At 41.7% G+C, this 14634-nt stretch overlaps 1 protein-coding gene across 2 annotated transcripts in view; it reads left to right on the top strand.

Annotated features, from left to right (window-relative positions):
• LOC117209401 (zygotic gap protein knirps-like) overlaps positions 1-14385 on the top strand; it is a 132952-nt gene extending 118567 nt beyond the window's left edge. For both annotated transcript variants that reach the window (XM_033451419.1, XM_033451420.1), the window contains exon 4: positions 14344-14385. The gene's annotated coding sequence lies outside the window, so the exon portion shown is untranslated. The remainder of the gene's footprint in view (positions 1-14343) is intronic.
• The last annotated feature ends 249 nt before the right edge of the window (positions 14386-14634 follow it).

Here is a 14634-nt window from a genome sequence, read left to right as displayed (position 1 = left end):
CGTTCTTCTCTATACATATCTATCGGTTTCTCTTTCTTATTCTTCGTCCTCTTGCTTCGTCTATTACAATATACGTACATGGTATCGTTGCGAGAAGGGACTCGCCAGCTAATCCCTGTTTCTCCAATGGCGGAGACCACTTTGCTGGAATAACTTCATACGCGAGACGAGGCCAAGCTATCGAGTGGTTCGAGAGAATACGTGGGAGGAGAGTGGGGCTAGGGGATGCCACTCGATTAAGCTATGCAATCGCCAATTATCGGCAATTTGATCCGGTTATAACTCAATTTATAGTAATTGGGCCGCGTTCACGGGGTATCTCGTAACCCTCGCGGTCTCTTCTTTCTCCCCTCTGTGTTTCCTTTTAGTATAAACGTGCATCTGTATGGGCACTGTGTGGTTGAACGGGTTACCGCTTGGTACCCATGAAGCAATAGCTGAGAGAAATAGTGGCGATAAGATACGCATTATTGTAATGCGTCCACGGTATTCTTCGTCCGATAGATATATTTTCACCCTGCGTATTAGACAGAGTTGTTGCTATCGATCCTCTTCCACGGATTTTCCATGCGACGCACAGCTCACGTTCCTAACAACTTTGCATTATTTGGATCATAAATATATTTTATTAACCTGAACCTTAAAATGAACGAAATTAAAGTATTAAAAAAGTTCGAAAGTTTGAAATTCGTCGAATGAAATCTCGCGTTAACGCCATCCGAATGGATCGAACGTTATATATCCTTAAGTAATTATAAAAAGACTAAACAAAAATATCAAATTCGAGGACTGATACGTCATCTGCTGCCACGTCGTAAGAGCATGCTCCGAAGGCAAGTGAAACATAAGACGACAGGTTTCGCGATCAAGAGATCTTGGACGGGTCGCTTTTAGCGCCTCTCGATGATCGTAAATTGGCGATCGAGTGGCGTGAACGTGCATGCGGACGTGCCGTTCGAACAACCGGAAGAAGATGCTGCGGTGCGTGCTGTGGTCGGCCGTGCACGCGGCGGAACGTGCGGTTCCTTCCTGTCGATAGCAAACCGCCACTTATACGTGGAAAAACGAAACGTCTTATTACCAGCAACCCGTTGCTCAAATTTTTTACCAGATTGTAGCCTGCACAAAGATACAACTGGTGGTTTATCGAGGCTAAACACGAGACCGAGAAACTAGTCGTGTTCACGAGTGAACTCGATTTAATGATCTTCGTGGGTTGGGACGAGCTTCGTGCGATTAAAAGCGAGGTAGAGGATCTCGAATTCAGTTCATACAGGATTTTAAATTCGAGCAAAAATTATTTTTCGAAGGATGAGCATTTTAGGAAATTTACGAGGTTCTTAAAAATATCGGTGTTGACCCGTGTTTCTCCGATCATTTCCTTTATTTACAACATATTTATTTAAATTATATTTCAAAGAACGTCATCGATTTATGAATTTACAACTCGATACTACTCGCTCTACTCATATTTTAACAAACCTACGCCTTCCTTAAGAACGTCTTATATATTGATGATATATTCATTTTTATTAACCCCTTCGCAAACGTCACATCGACGTTCTAAAAGTCAAACTCCCAATTTTGACACGCGAAACCGACCCATTCGTTTTTATATATTAACATAATATTTACTAAATATACAAGCATTAATAACAGAAAATTTTTGTAAATTCGATTGGATTTTCGGCTGGACCAAACGATCGAGTTACGCGTGCCAGAAGTATCGATCGTCCTTGTTCCTCTCGTGAACCTTGTGGCTCTCCTTGTCGAGCATGGTTCGTGTTTCGCAAGCTCGGCAGGCTGGCCGACGGGATCGTTATGTCTGCGGCCGGTTCGCGCCCGTTGACAAATTTGACAAGACACGCAATCGATCGCTCTTAACCGGCGCTAATCGATACAGCGATCGGTTCATTAGGCGGATCAGGCTCGTTTCTCCGTGCGGCCGGAGCGGATCGAGCGCAACAGATATTGGCTTTTCGATCACGTCGGCTCTCACGGAAATCTCGCGATTGCACCGCGCGCCACCGGCCTTCCTTCTTCGACGATCTCTCGCGCCTCGATCGATACCCACGATCCAGCTACGTACCGCCGTTTTCCGTCGATCTTTCACATGGAAACAAGGTTACGGAACCGTGGAAAAGTCTCCAAGTTGGATCGAAATTGGTAGTTAAATGTGGCACGAGGTGAAGCTTGTTGTCTTGCTTTTAGATAGTTTCTTGGTTATTTCCTATTGGGTTCGGATGCTGAATTTAACGATAGAGCTACTAAAGTGGTGGAAACGATAGATCCGAGGATTTTTATCGAAACTGGACTTACAATCGCGTGTCTTTGGAGATTTGAACGATGTTTGTCAAAATGTATATGCTTGTATTTGTATAATCTGTAAGAGATATGTTTGTGGAATTGAACGACAAAAATAATACTCATAAAGACGAATGATTAATAAAAGAAAAACGTTTCGAAAAAATGGCCTAAAAAGATTTCGTAATCAAGGATGCACAATGCGGACAACCTGCGTTCTACAAAAAAAGAATACAAGGCAGAAAAAAGCGGAATCAGACGGAATCATCGGGCCAGACGAGCAGAAGGAAGTGAAAGACAGGCGCGCCAGGGAAGGAATGCTCATCTCGTCGATCGACTTTCGATTTTCTCCCCGCGCCTAATTGAGTTTCCTTATGAATTCGTTAACGACTCGCTAGACGTCTTCATCCTCAGTCTTCCTCCCTGTGTTTCAAGATAGCCACGCTCGTGCTTCGTTCACGAAAGATCGCTAGGTACGCAACGCATCTTCGCGCGGAGAAACTTGATCCGATGCGAAGAGAGGCAATTATTAATGAAGATCCGAAGGACCCGACGCTCTGCCGGAACATTCTTCATCCTATCTTACACTTCCTGATCCGATCTCGTCCACTGAGCACGCGTGTGCGTGCTATCGCACGGGAATCGAAGACGACGCTTTATCACGGGGAAACGCTCGTGCGACTAATCCGGTCTTCTAGTTGGAGATGATTTTCCTAAATTGGACGACGTATCGTTTGCAGTTTGTTTCGAGACGTTGCATAGAGATTAGGATCGTTATAATGGTGTCTTATGCCGATTAACTCTTAACTAGGAACGTTTGTATTTTTGTCATTATGATAATTTTGTTTATTAAATCGCTGTACTTTCAGAATTATCTTTGTTAAACGATTCAAGTTTCACTTCCTTATCAATCTCCTTGCAAAGATATGAATTTGCATAAATATTCGCAGTCTAATTATGGTAGTTATGCGCTACGTAAATAATTGCTTAGGACAATGGTAATAGAAGACATATAATTATATTGATAATTATCGATCGATTTTTTTGAATTCTTGAATCAAAAAGGACAGAGAAGACAGTGTCAAGGAAAAAGTTCCAAATTGTCTCAAACCTTCCACTTGCTTCCATCTTTCCACGTAAATCTTTCTCTTAATCAAGAAATTATACTAGACGCTAAATCTTCCTGCTTAATTAAAACCTCCGCCTTCGTTCCCTCGATCTTCTTTTCAGCGACAAGCAAACATCTCTCATCCAGGTACGTACAGCATGTCGTGCGCAGTTTCTATCCATCGCTAGGCGCGAAGCAATTTCCCTGAAACCCCATTAACCCTTCGGAGATGAACGACGATGTGGCTGTAGACGGTGGTGGGACAATTTTAAAAGAGGGATGAGGATGGACAGGCTCGGCAGCGTAGGAAGGGGAGAAAGGTAGAAGATCGCACTTGTCGCTTGCCAGTTCTACGGTGTGTCGGATCGCGAGATTCTAAAGCCGCGTGCTCACTGAAGCAGCGACGAGCAACTTCTCGGTGTAACATAACAGTAGATACAAAATTTTTAGACACATTTTGTTCATAACGAACCAACGTAATCGGAGGGACATTTAGATTTTCTTTCAAGACGACATTTGTTCAAGAAGATGTAACTCTTTTAAAAATAGCCGATAAGTTGATGCAATTTTATGGAAACCAAAGGTATAATTGTCAACGCGAGCAGTATCTTAATAGGAATATCTTTCTATGTTGAGGACGACTATATATTCGGCTCTAAAATTAAATATACCGACAGGTTTGGTAATATGAGATTGATTCGCAATAACAATAGTAAATCCTAAAACTGCTTTTAACATGTTCTTTCTCTGTAGTCTGCACGCGGAACGTCAACGAAGAGTTCCTCGTCGTTGCTTCAGTGAGGACGTAGCTTAACGTAGTTGGATGTTTCGTAGCGAACTAAACGAAGAAGGAAAGGTGTATAGAATAGCTAAGGAGGAAGAGGTAGAGGAAGAAAAGGAAGAGGACCCCGCGGGGTCACAGCCGCTTATGTAAACCATATAGAAGCACACACTATCTAGCAGCGCGCCGTTTATCTAATAATATTATGGTACAACGCCAACGGAACCCATAAGAGGCGCTCGAGATGCACCGGCCGTGATGCATATAGATACACTTACGAGGGCTGGGCTTATGTGCCTCTACAGGATAATACTCGTGTTCATGGTGCGGCTAGCGCAAGGTGTGCGAGTCTCATGGGGGTGTGTGAGCACTTGTAGAGATACTATCGGAAGATATACCGGATAGAGGGATATACAGCGATATTATCGCCCGGCGAAACTAATACGCTTTTCGCGGCGTTGGACGGTAATCGAGGCGATGTCTCGCCTGAGTCGACTCGCGATCGATTTTTCAGTAATTTTAACAAATTTTGCTTTAGATTCGTAGCTAATACACCTTATTTTAAATTCATCGCTTTATAATTTTCGCTTCATCTTTTCGAACTTAAGCTTTTACTTTCGAACTTTTACATACGAGTATATGTTTTATACGTAGCAGACTACGTAACGAAACGATTGGTTCAACGATCAATCGATGATTTCACCGTCGAATAATTATTCATTTTCGTATTAGCCCGACCAATATCCAGCTAGAAAAAAAACATATATTAATTCCGATTAATTTTCATAATACGAACAACACACTTGACACTTTAAAATTTGCTTAAAAATTAAGTACTTCGGCTGTTTACGTAAGTCAACTATACAGCCAATCCACCATCTACTAAAACCCCACTTATTCGCTCGACGAATCAGCATGCTCTCGGTATCCGCTAATTCAACGATCCAGTCGCACCCACTTTCATCGTCGAATAATTATTCATTTCCCCGCTAGCCTCAGCCAGCATCCAATTCCCTTATCCAGTCAGCTTTTCATTTCCCAATTATCCAAGCACTTCCGCAAGAAGGAACGGCCGAAGGGACTGGCCGCGTGAGATCCAATCCGCGTTTCGCCGATCGTTAGCGTCAAAATTACGAGCCGTTCTATCAGAGGCGGAGGCATGCGACTTTGTAACCGAACCGTTGCGAGCGCCGGACCTCTCGCGACTTACGAGCCGCGTAAATTACACGTCCGTGACCGTGGCGGCCGCAATCCTCTAAGTCATTACACGGGAACTTACGAGCGTCAAAAGTCCGCTGTTGCGAGCCTTCGCGCGAGTAAAGCTCGTTCAGCCCTGTCCCAACGAACTATAGTACGACTCTCTAACGCTCGTCGCGTTCTTACGATCTGTGAATCTCCTCGGGACGATTCGAAACGAGCCGCGGGCAACGCGATTCGCGTATCGCGGGTTTATGAACTATTAAGTGGCGTTTGCCTTGAATGCAACGTCCGAACGATCGTCTGCTCGATTAGAAGATGCTAACATCGCGGAAATCCCTTGATCGCTGGCTCTTCCGTAGAGATTTGCAGAAAGTTTTATGGAGATGTGATATATTTCTGTGATAAGGATTGAACAATTTTTTGGGTTTCTTAAGATCTGCAATCCTTTGACACTTTTAAGTAGATTGATTATGGGAATAACGTACCTAACAATAAAATGCTATAGTCCTATGGTTACAGCGCTATACGGTAAGGATATGTAAATAAAATGAGTTTGAAGAAACGTAGAACTGCATGACGTTTAGAAAGTTAATAACGACGGAACGACGCTCGTAGCGAGACTTTGTATTTTTCGTTGCAGAAATTTATCTGAGACGCGAAGAAATTTAGAAGAAAGCTGGATATCTTTGAGAAGACGCGCTGTATTTTCTCCAACGAACTACAAATCTTTGAATTAAGTAGTTTATTAACAAGGATCAGAGGTTTTGTGGGGCCAGATGAGTCAAATTAAAGCATTTGTTTTTCTTCACTTTCTTGTGAACTTCACCGAATACTTTCATTAAATCCATATTAGGAAACACTTCTGGTTTACCAATCAACCTGTCTACAAGTACCAGATTACAGATACTTTCTTTCATGTTACAACCAAATCAGATCTGCTTAAATCCATAAAGGATGGATTCTGGTATAGAAATCAGGCAGCTCGAGCGTACCAGATATGAAGCTTTTCCTGAATTCGCTTTCAATTTGTATCCGAAGAACGAAAATTCAAACCTTTTAAACAACAAATAAGAATGTATAAAAACCGAATTCTATCAATCCAGTCTTGTTTGCCATAAGAGTCTTCTACGATAGTTGTGCGCCGATAGTTCACCATAGTTGTGTCAATAGAATTCAAGCGAGGTAGATGGACAAGAAGATGAAAGCGTCGGAAATTTAGCACAAGTAAGTACTTTCTTTCTTTACTAATAGACAAATAAACTACTTTTTAAATTCAACATATAAGCCAAATAATCGATTTCCTTTTTATTTTATATAAATAACATGCGAGAATAACTAGTTTATGAGTTCTATATGTTCTATATGGTTATGACATAAGTTATGACTATATAATCGCAATAAAATTGGACAACCAGCAAACACCTCTTCCAAATCAAGAAAAATGTTCCAAAAAAGTGTTCATTTTCCGTAGCTTCGACCTCCTCTGAATATTTTGTTATACTTTACAAAATCATGCACTTAAAAATCACAATTCTACCAAAAAAGATATATTTTTCTCTTTATATGCGATATATAATACGTATAAATCTACCGTAAACAAAAATTCAGATATATGTACCCAAGTTATTCCACCAAATAATTCAATTTACGCGTCCGAAGTAGAGTTCAAGTACGCAACAGTCTACTGGTATGCAACAGAATGCAGCGCACAATAGAATACACGTGTGGAGTAGCAGGTTCTACGAGTATACTGTTTTTCTACATTGTAACGAAACGGAACCACCCTGGGACCAGCTGTAGACCACACAACCGGCGGCAGCCTGTAATCGTGCTGATCCCAGAGTGGATCCGGATTATAGCCGGCAGCGGGCCGGTAATACCGATTCCGTTAACAGACTTCCCGATAGTTTCCGAGCCGCGTCGAATTTCTCTGCACGCGCGTTTACGCCGCTTCCACGCCACGAGCAGAACGTCGCCTTTTTTCCCGTTGCTCGCTCCGGGAATGGCGATCGGCCACGCAACCGGTAGCACACGCGACGCATTAATTCCGCCATTTTTCTGGCGTCCCGGCATTAACCTTTAAAGTAGACGGCGTGATCGCTCGCAATCACGCGTGCCACCGTTTCGAACCGCCTATCGTCCCACTTAACTCCGAGAAGCCCTCGTTCGCATTACTCCCTGTTTTTCGTTTTTCTTCGATTTCATCCGTTGATGGTGTACCATTCGAAGGAAGAACCGGCGAACCCAGCAACGAGGTTGCGGATTCTTGATGACTTCTGCACCGCGCCGATGTTAAAGACGCGTGGAAGCATAATTTAGACTTGTTAAGTTTCGTTTCTTCGCGTTTTTTCGTTTTTTGGGAAGAAAAAGACATCAGTTTTTATGGGATGCAGGTGAGATTTTTATGAGTTGGATTTTAAATGGTGATTATGTTGGATTCAAGATCTTTTAGTGCTTTTTTTTTTAGTAATTATTCACACGAGATAGGTTTTGTATTTGGTTTCGGGTTTGCAAGGCGAACATTATTGATTTTTATACATCGATAATAATAGTCAACATCTGGCAGATATTAAAATGCGAACGAGACGCAAGTGTAAATTTAAATGTCGGTATAACTTTTTGTAATTCATCTTGATAATTAAACGATAATCATTTCAGAATAATGTGTTTTTTATCTCCATATATCTCTATTTCCTACTACTTCACCCTTAATATTTTTTGAACTTGCAAAATGTTCTGTTAATCGAAATATTCATCCTTAGAGTATACAAAACTTCAAAAGTCCTCAAACAGCGAAGCTTAAAAAGCCTTACAAATTTTTAATGGGAAAGGAAGAAAGAGGAGAGATAAAAAATTGCAAGAATCTCATCTTACACCCATCTTCCAGACGTAATATCTCGTCTGGAACAGGAAGAAATCCCGTGGAAGGATAGTATACACGCTGCATATCGATCCGTCGTAAACGTAACTCAATTGCACGGCGTAAAAATAACGCCGCGAGCCGGAAAGATCGATGATCCAGGGACCGAGTCGCGCCGCGCCTCATCTTCACGCATGAGCCTCGAAGTACGGTGGATCGAAGGAGATTAACCGACAACTCCGCGAGAGGGAAACTCTCAGACGAGTATACTCGGGCCCAATTCGAGCCGGCAAGCTTAATTACGCGCGTAGCCGAGGCTCGCGACTTAATTTATCGCCTGCCTGTAACCTGTAACTCGAAATCGAGAACGATTGAACGTCGACTATGCCCTCTCTAACGACTTGCTACAGCTAATTGTTCCATCAACGACCATTCAATTAGCGACGGGCTTGATTTCATCGACTTAATTGAACGATTACGATGACAATGCCCCATGAAATCATTTGTGTGGAGGTGTGTTAGAAGGGAGTCTGTTGGGCGGTAAATTGAGCCAGTAACGAGTTTATATATTGACAAATAATCCTGAGAACCTCTTACAATTAAACATTGATATATTGATATTGTGAGTTATATTGTAAGTAGATGTTTAAGTTCATTCGTCGATTCGTTTCGGTTTCTTATACCTGTTATCCCTATACCTTGATATCCTTATTCCTGTTCTATCTTACAAAATATTTGAAGAAGGAAAAGAAATGATTTAGTTTGGAAGTTATTACATCAAATTTTAAACACTGCCGTGAGTGGTTCATTTGCAAATTAGATCCTTTTCTCTGTATTTCTTTCATTCATTCGCCTAACATAGAAAGCGCTCGTTCAATCGTACGACATTTTAATCGTTTTAATCGAAGACAATCATAATAAAGCTACAACTTATTCAAATAGCTTCTTCCCAAGTAGTTCCTAAGAATAGAATTCGATTTTACTTGAGAATCGAGGAACCGCTCGTTGTACGAAGACTCGAAGCAAGTAGGAATATCGAATCGACAAGAGACAGAAGGAGACGCGATAACAGACAATCCGCGATTAGCAAACGCGTGGATTGGTCCGGTATCGTCGATCGGTGGCTTCGATCCAGGTGATATTTCAACGGTGATCGGGACCAAGTGGACGGTGAAACTCGATCTTGGCGATCGAGCACACGGACCCCCATCGGGAAAGCCCCTTTGAGAAGCCGGCAGCGCCGGTGGACGTATCGCGAAGGTTCGTCCCGTTTGAGTGATATAAAACCGGCGTTCGCGAATAAATACTCCATTGCAGGAGCACTAGGGCCCTAAATATTCATGGAGCAGAAGTCAGCTCGCTCTCCTTAAATTCTTCTTCCGTTTATCCTTGTCTAGCCAAGCTCGATTTCCTCCTGTTTTAACCTCGACTGTGGCCGTGGCCGAGAACGTCGCGTTTGTTACTGGAGGACTTTGCCACTGCTTCGATCGCAAAGAACCTTTGTATCCTACCGATCTCATCGATGTTACGGAAACTCCTCGTTCTATTAGAATCATCGCTTCATTTGTTCTCTCTTGGTTACGATATGTTACTGTTATTTGGCAGTATACTTGATGTACGTGTTAATTGCAGCGTTTCTTAACTTTTTACTTTTGACTAAAGCGAGGATATGCCGTGAAACTTAAAAAATGACTGTCTTGCGTAGATTTCATTATACAAGGTGGTTGGTAACTGGTGGTACAAGCGGAAAGGGGGTGATTCTACGCGAAAAAAGACGTCGAAAATATAGAATAAAAATTTAAAAATTTTAAAATTTTAAAATTTAAAAACTTGAAAATTTAAAAATTTGAAAATTTAAAAATTTAAAAATTTGAAAATTTGAAAATTTGAAAATTTGAAAATTTGAAAATTTGAAAATTTGAAAATTTGAAAATTTGAAAATTTAAAAATTTGAAAATTTGAAAATTTGAAAATTTGAAAATTTGAAAATTTAAAAATTTGAAAATTTGAAAATTTGAAAATTTGAAAATTTGAAAATTTGAAAATTTGAAAATTTGAAAATTTGAAAATTTGAAAATTTGAAAATTTGAAAATTTGAAAATTTGAAAATTTGAAAATTTGAAAATTTGAAAATTTGAAAATTTAAAAATTTGAAAATTTGAAAATTTGAAAATTTGAAAATTTGAAAATTTGAAAATTTTTAAATTTGAAAATTTGAAAATTAAAAAATTTGAAAATTTAAAAATTTAAAAATTTTAAAAATTAAAAAAATAACGTCAATCGAGACAACAATCTACAGTGCGATCCGTTATAACGAGACGCGATACAGTGCACGCGTACCGAGCGAAAATTCAAAGTCGATTTTCTCGAAAACAAAGCCTCGAACGAAAAATTTGTATTCCATATTTTCGACTTCTTTTTTCGCGTAGATTCACCCCCTTTCCGCTTGTACCACCAGTTACCAACCACCCTGTATACGACTATATATTTATTCAACATTCGGTTAATATATACTTGTTGCATGGTAAATTTTAATGTTCCTGTGTCGTCGTATAATGTAGTGATATGTTTCGGTAGCTTATATTTTCGGACGTACTCATACAAATTCAATAGTGAGTTAATTGGAAGCTGATGAAAAATTAGTGTCAATTAGATTGATTCTACTCCTCATGGATGAACATTTTCATCCAAGATATTGACATTTCGCGTGACGAGTTAACTCGTTTACGTCTGAACAGACTTCTAAAACCTTTCTAGCTTTTTAGGCGATCGTCTCATTCGTGCAAACAAAGAGTCAAAGCTACTTTAGGATAATAAATGAGCTTCCTGTAAACATAGCACGATTTCCCAACTTTCTCGTTCTTTTTGCCAGCAGCGCGCATAATTCGACTCCTCTCTCGTGTTTCACGGCGAGCCAAGATGTAAAACGAGAGTCATCACCGACGCCGCAATCGGCACACCGTGGCCGCAATTATTGTCGGAAAAGTCAACTCGTCCGCACTTGAGTACCCACGATCGATGCGATCGCTTTCGAGTAAGTTGCTCGCGAGTAACAGACGGCCACAGGTGCGTCGCGATTACCGTGGAAGCCGCGTTCACCGCGTTCCGAACGATCGTTGCCTCGTGCAAGATCGTACGATGTTTATCGCGCATCGTTGGAATAAGAAAAATATAAGAATTTAAGGATCGCAACAAGGTTAAATAATTTCGATAATCAGAAATAATTTCATACATAGTTTCATTCGCACTCGGCTCTTTTTATCGTTCGAGCACCAGCTACGGGGACTTCCGTACTAATAAACCACTTGCATTCTTTGTATAAATACGATAAAGAAATCCAACGAATATAGGTGTCCTCGATGCCTTTCACCGAGGCGAACGAATGCTAACCCCGCGAAAGAAGACGCGTGCACGCGCCGCCAGATGAAATTCAAATTTGCAACCAGCCATCCCATTCGAAACTACTAATTCCACGTCATTTTACTGATGGACGAGACTGTTCGTAGCGGCGGCGTGTTTCATCATTCGCCACCTTCGAACCCGGCAACGAGACAGCTCCCTCGATACCTGCACGCAACCGTCCCGCTCGATCCATCGAGCCGAGCTCGTAAATCTACCTCGACAAATAGAACCCCGTTGGCACAATGAACGCGGCGAATTAACACGTCGCCGCGCGGCCCACTTACAATCGGAGAAATTTCGTTGGTTTCCAGTTATAGTGTGCCATTGTCGACGTGTATCGCGGAATCGGGGATAATTATGGATGCTGCGAGGTTTGAATTTGTTTGTAAGCGTTATTGAGTGGTATGAACGGTGTAAGTAGAATGATGGTGACGCGTGGTATGTGGAAAATACGTTATTATTACAAAGTATAGCGTTTTGTCAGTTTGAATGGGGTAATGGCAGTTTCTACTAGATTTCTTTAAGAATCCTTTGAATATGTTCGATTGGTTGATAATAGTACGTACTGTGGTTGTTCTCTGTCTGGTTTCAACGGATAAATCTACGTACTCTTCTGTTTCATCGTGATATTCGGATCCCATACGTTGTGTTACGGTATGCTCGCGTGCTTGTTCAAACTTGTCCGAGACAAATCTACGTACTCGTTAATCTCACTGTGATAGTCACACTCCACGTTTATACTTATAATACTTGTTTATATATTATCTTATATTACTAATAAAACTTATCTATTTCGTTACATTTTATTAAAACGCCTTACACGTTCTCCGCAATTCATTCCCTAATCTCCGTAACCAACAGTTCCCAAATTGCAAACTACCTGACCCAATTTCCAGCGCTGACTCATCTCCGTCCAATTCCTCAACCTAAATTCTACTTATCGATAACAAATAAGCTATCCTCCTCCGCGGCGAAATGTCGCCGAGTTGACCTTTCGGATCGACCCGGTTTCCGCGATTTCTCGAGGTTTCTAGCCGCGGAGAGACGAGCACGCTCCACGTAGACGAAGAGGACGGCGCTCCGAATCGGCGGCGCGTATCTTCCAATCGGGAAAGAGAAGGATCGCGGTCTGCAAGCCGATTGTCAGGGAATTTCTCCTATTCTGGGAGTATCCGCGCTCGGGAATCCGCGTGGACGCTTCCAGCTTGGGGCGGTCGCGAGTTCTCTAAATAAGGTTGGCTGACCTGGCGGTGTTGCAAGGAAATAATCGGTGGACCGGATAATTTATCGCGGTCAGCTGGGGCTCTTTTGGTCGTATTTAAATCCGCTAAAATCGCCGATACGATCGAAGTGACAACAGTTCCGATCTCGTTGAAATCGCGTAATACGAAGGCTTATTAACCGCGTCTCGTGATATTTTAGCCGGTTTATACCGTTTTTCTTGCCGTTTTCTAGGGCTGCCTCGTGCGTCGACAGACATATTAATGATCTGGGAAAGCTCGTCTGGTCCAGTACGAGACGATCCTTCGATCGAGAAACGATCCCGCGAACCGTAACGACTCCGCAGACGAGAGAGAATTACGCTGTCGTAAACGCTCGATTAACTTTTTACGCTTAATTGGACGGACCTCCCTGTTCTTTTACTTCTGCCCGGTGTGCAGTCTCGATTAATTCTGTATTTTTATGCACCTCGTATTCTGTTCGTGAAAGTATTTGTGTATCTTTGTACACAAAATTGAGACATTGAAAATGGTAACTCTTTAGCGTTTCTATTGATTTTCTATTCTCTGGATAGAATTCCGGCGATAGAAAATTTTTCCTGGATAGATTTTAATCGAAATCAGTGATCAATTTGAAAAACGTTGTCTTTGCCGCAGAATTCTTCGCGAAGTCGAAATAGCGCAATACGTAGCGTGTTACATATAGTAAAAAATTTTATTTGGTTTTTATTGGAATTCTTTTATTCTTCTAATTAATTTGAACGAAGGATACAAGTTGTGTGAATTGGCTATTTACGAAGATTGAAAAATGAAATTTATTATAAATTTTGTACTTTATAATCTGCATTTCATTTAACATTGCACCACAAATCTCGTACTCGCGATTATGCTGTTACAGCGGATGTATGCTGCGAACTGTATTATAGCGGTAAGCTTCGGGTACAAATACCTTCAAACGAACTGCAGTAAAATTCCTTGTTAAAGAACGTTCTCGATATAAGCTAGGACCTCTTTGGACGTCGTATCAGAAATTACGTTCCGCTGTACATAAAAATTCTTTCAAACGAGTAAGAACTTAACGTATCACAGGATACAGGAATTAAAATCTGTTTGAAATTTCAAAACACACTACCTCGAAATACTTTAATTCCCAATATAAACCACGCAACAGCATTCTTCGAAAGACTCACACCGAGAGGCAAGCTCGTATCTTGGGCTTCCCGCCTGAGCTATCTCCGGATCGGCCGACGATCTTTGATTAACTTGTAATTCCCCGTTGATTCTCGGCGATAGCTGAGGCGACACCCCATTCACCTTCTCCTCCTCCGTTCCGTCTCTCGTTAAAAATTCCATCGACCTCCAAAAACTCTCTCGATATCATCCCAAGCGAGTAATTGAGCAACGACTCGCGTTCACGTCACTCCTCGATCGGCGGCGGCCTCTTGTGCGATCGAGAAAGGCGCAACAGGAGAGAGAGAGAGAGAGAAAGAGAGAGAGAGAGGCGGCGGGAGGGTAGGACGAAGTTATCGGAGGCGGTCGATCGATAAATTACAGTCAAGCATATGAAAGGCAGCGAGGAAGGACGATGCGTGTTCCCGATCGTCCGCGTATCTGCCACCGTCGCCGCTGTAATAACTTCGCGGACGTTTATTCGCGACAGCGATGGATTCGTATCGCGCAAATGATCAATGATAAATTGAGTCACGATCGACGCGAGTAAGATAAGAGGGGGAAAGCGGAAGAGGCCAGCTGACTCTTT

Source organism: Bombus bifarius, unplaced genomic scaffold (genome assembly GCF_011952205.1).
Source record: "Bombus bifarius isolate JDL3187 unplaced genomic scaffold, Bbif_JDL3187 scf7180000008176, whole genome shotgun sequence".
NCBI classification, from domain to species: Eukaryota; Metazoa; Arthropoda; class Insecta; order Hymenoptera; family Apidae; genus Bombus; species Bombus bifarius.
Note: the sequence above shows the minus strand (reverse complement) of the source record. Positions and strands in the feature narration are given on the sequence as shown.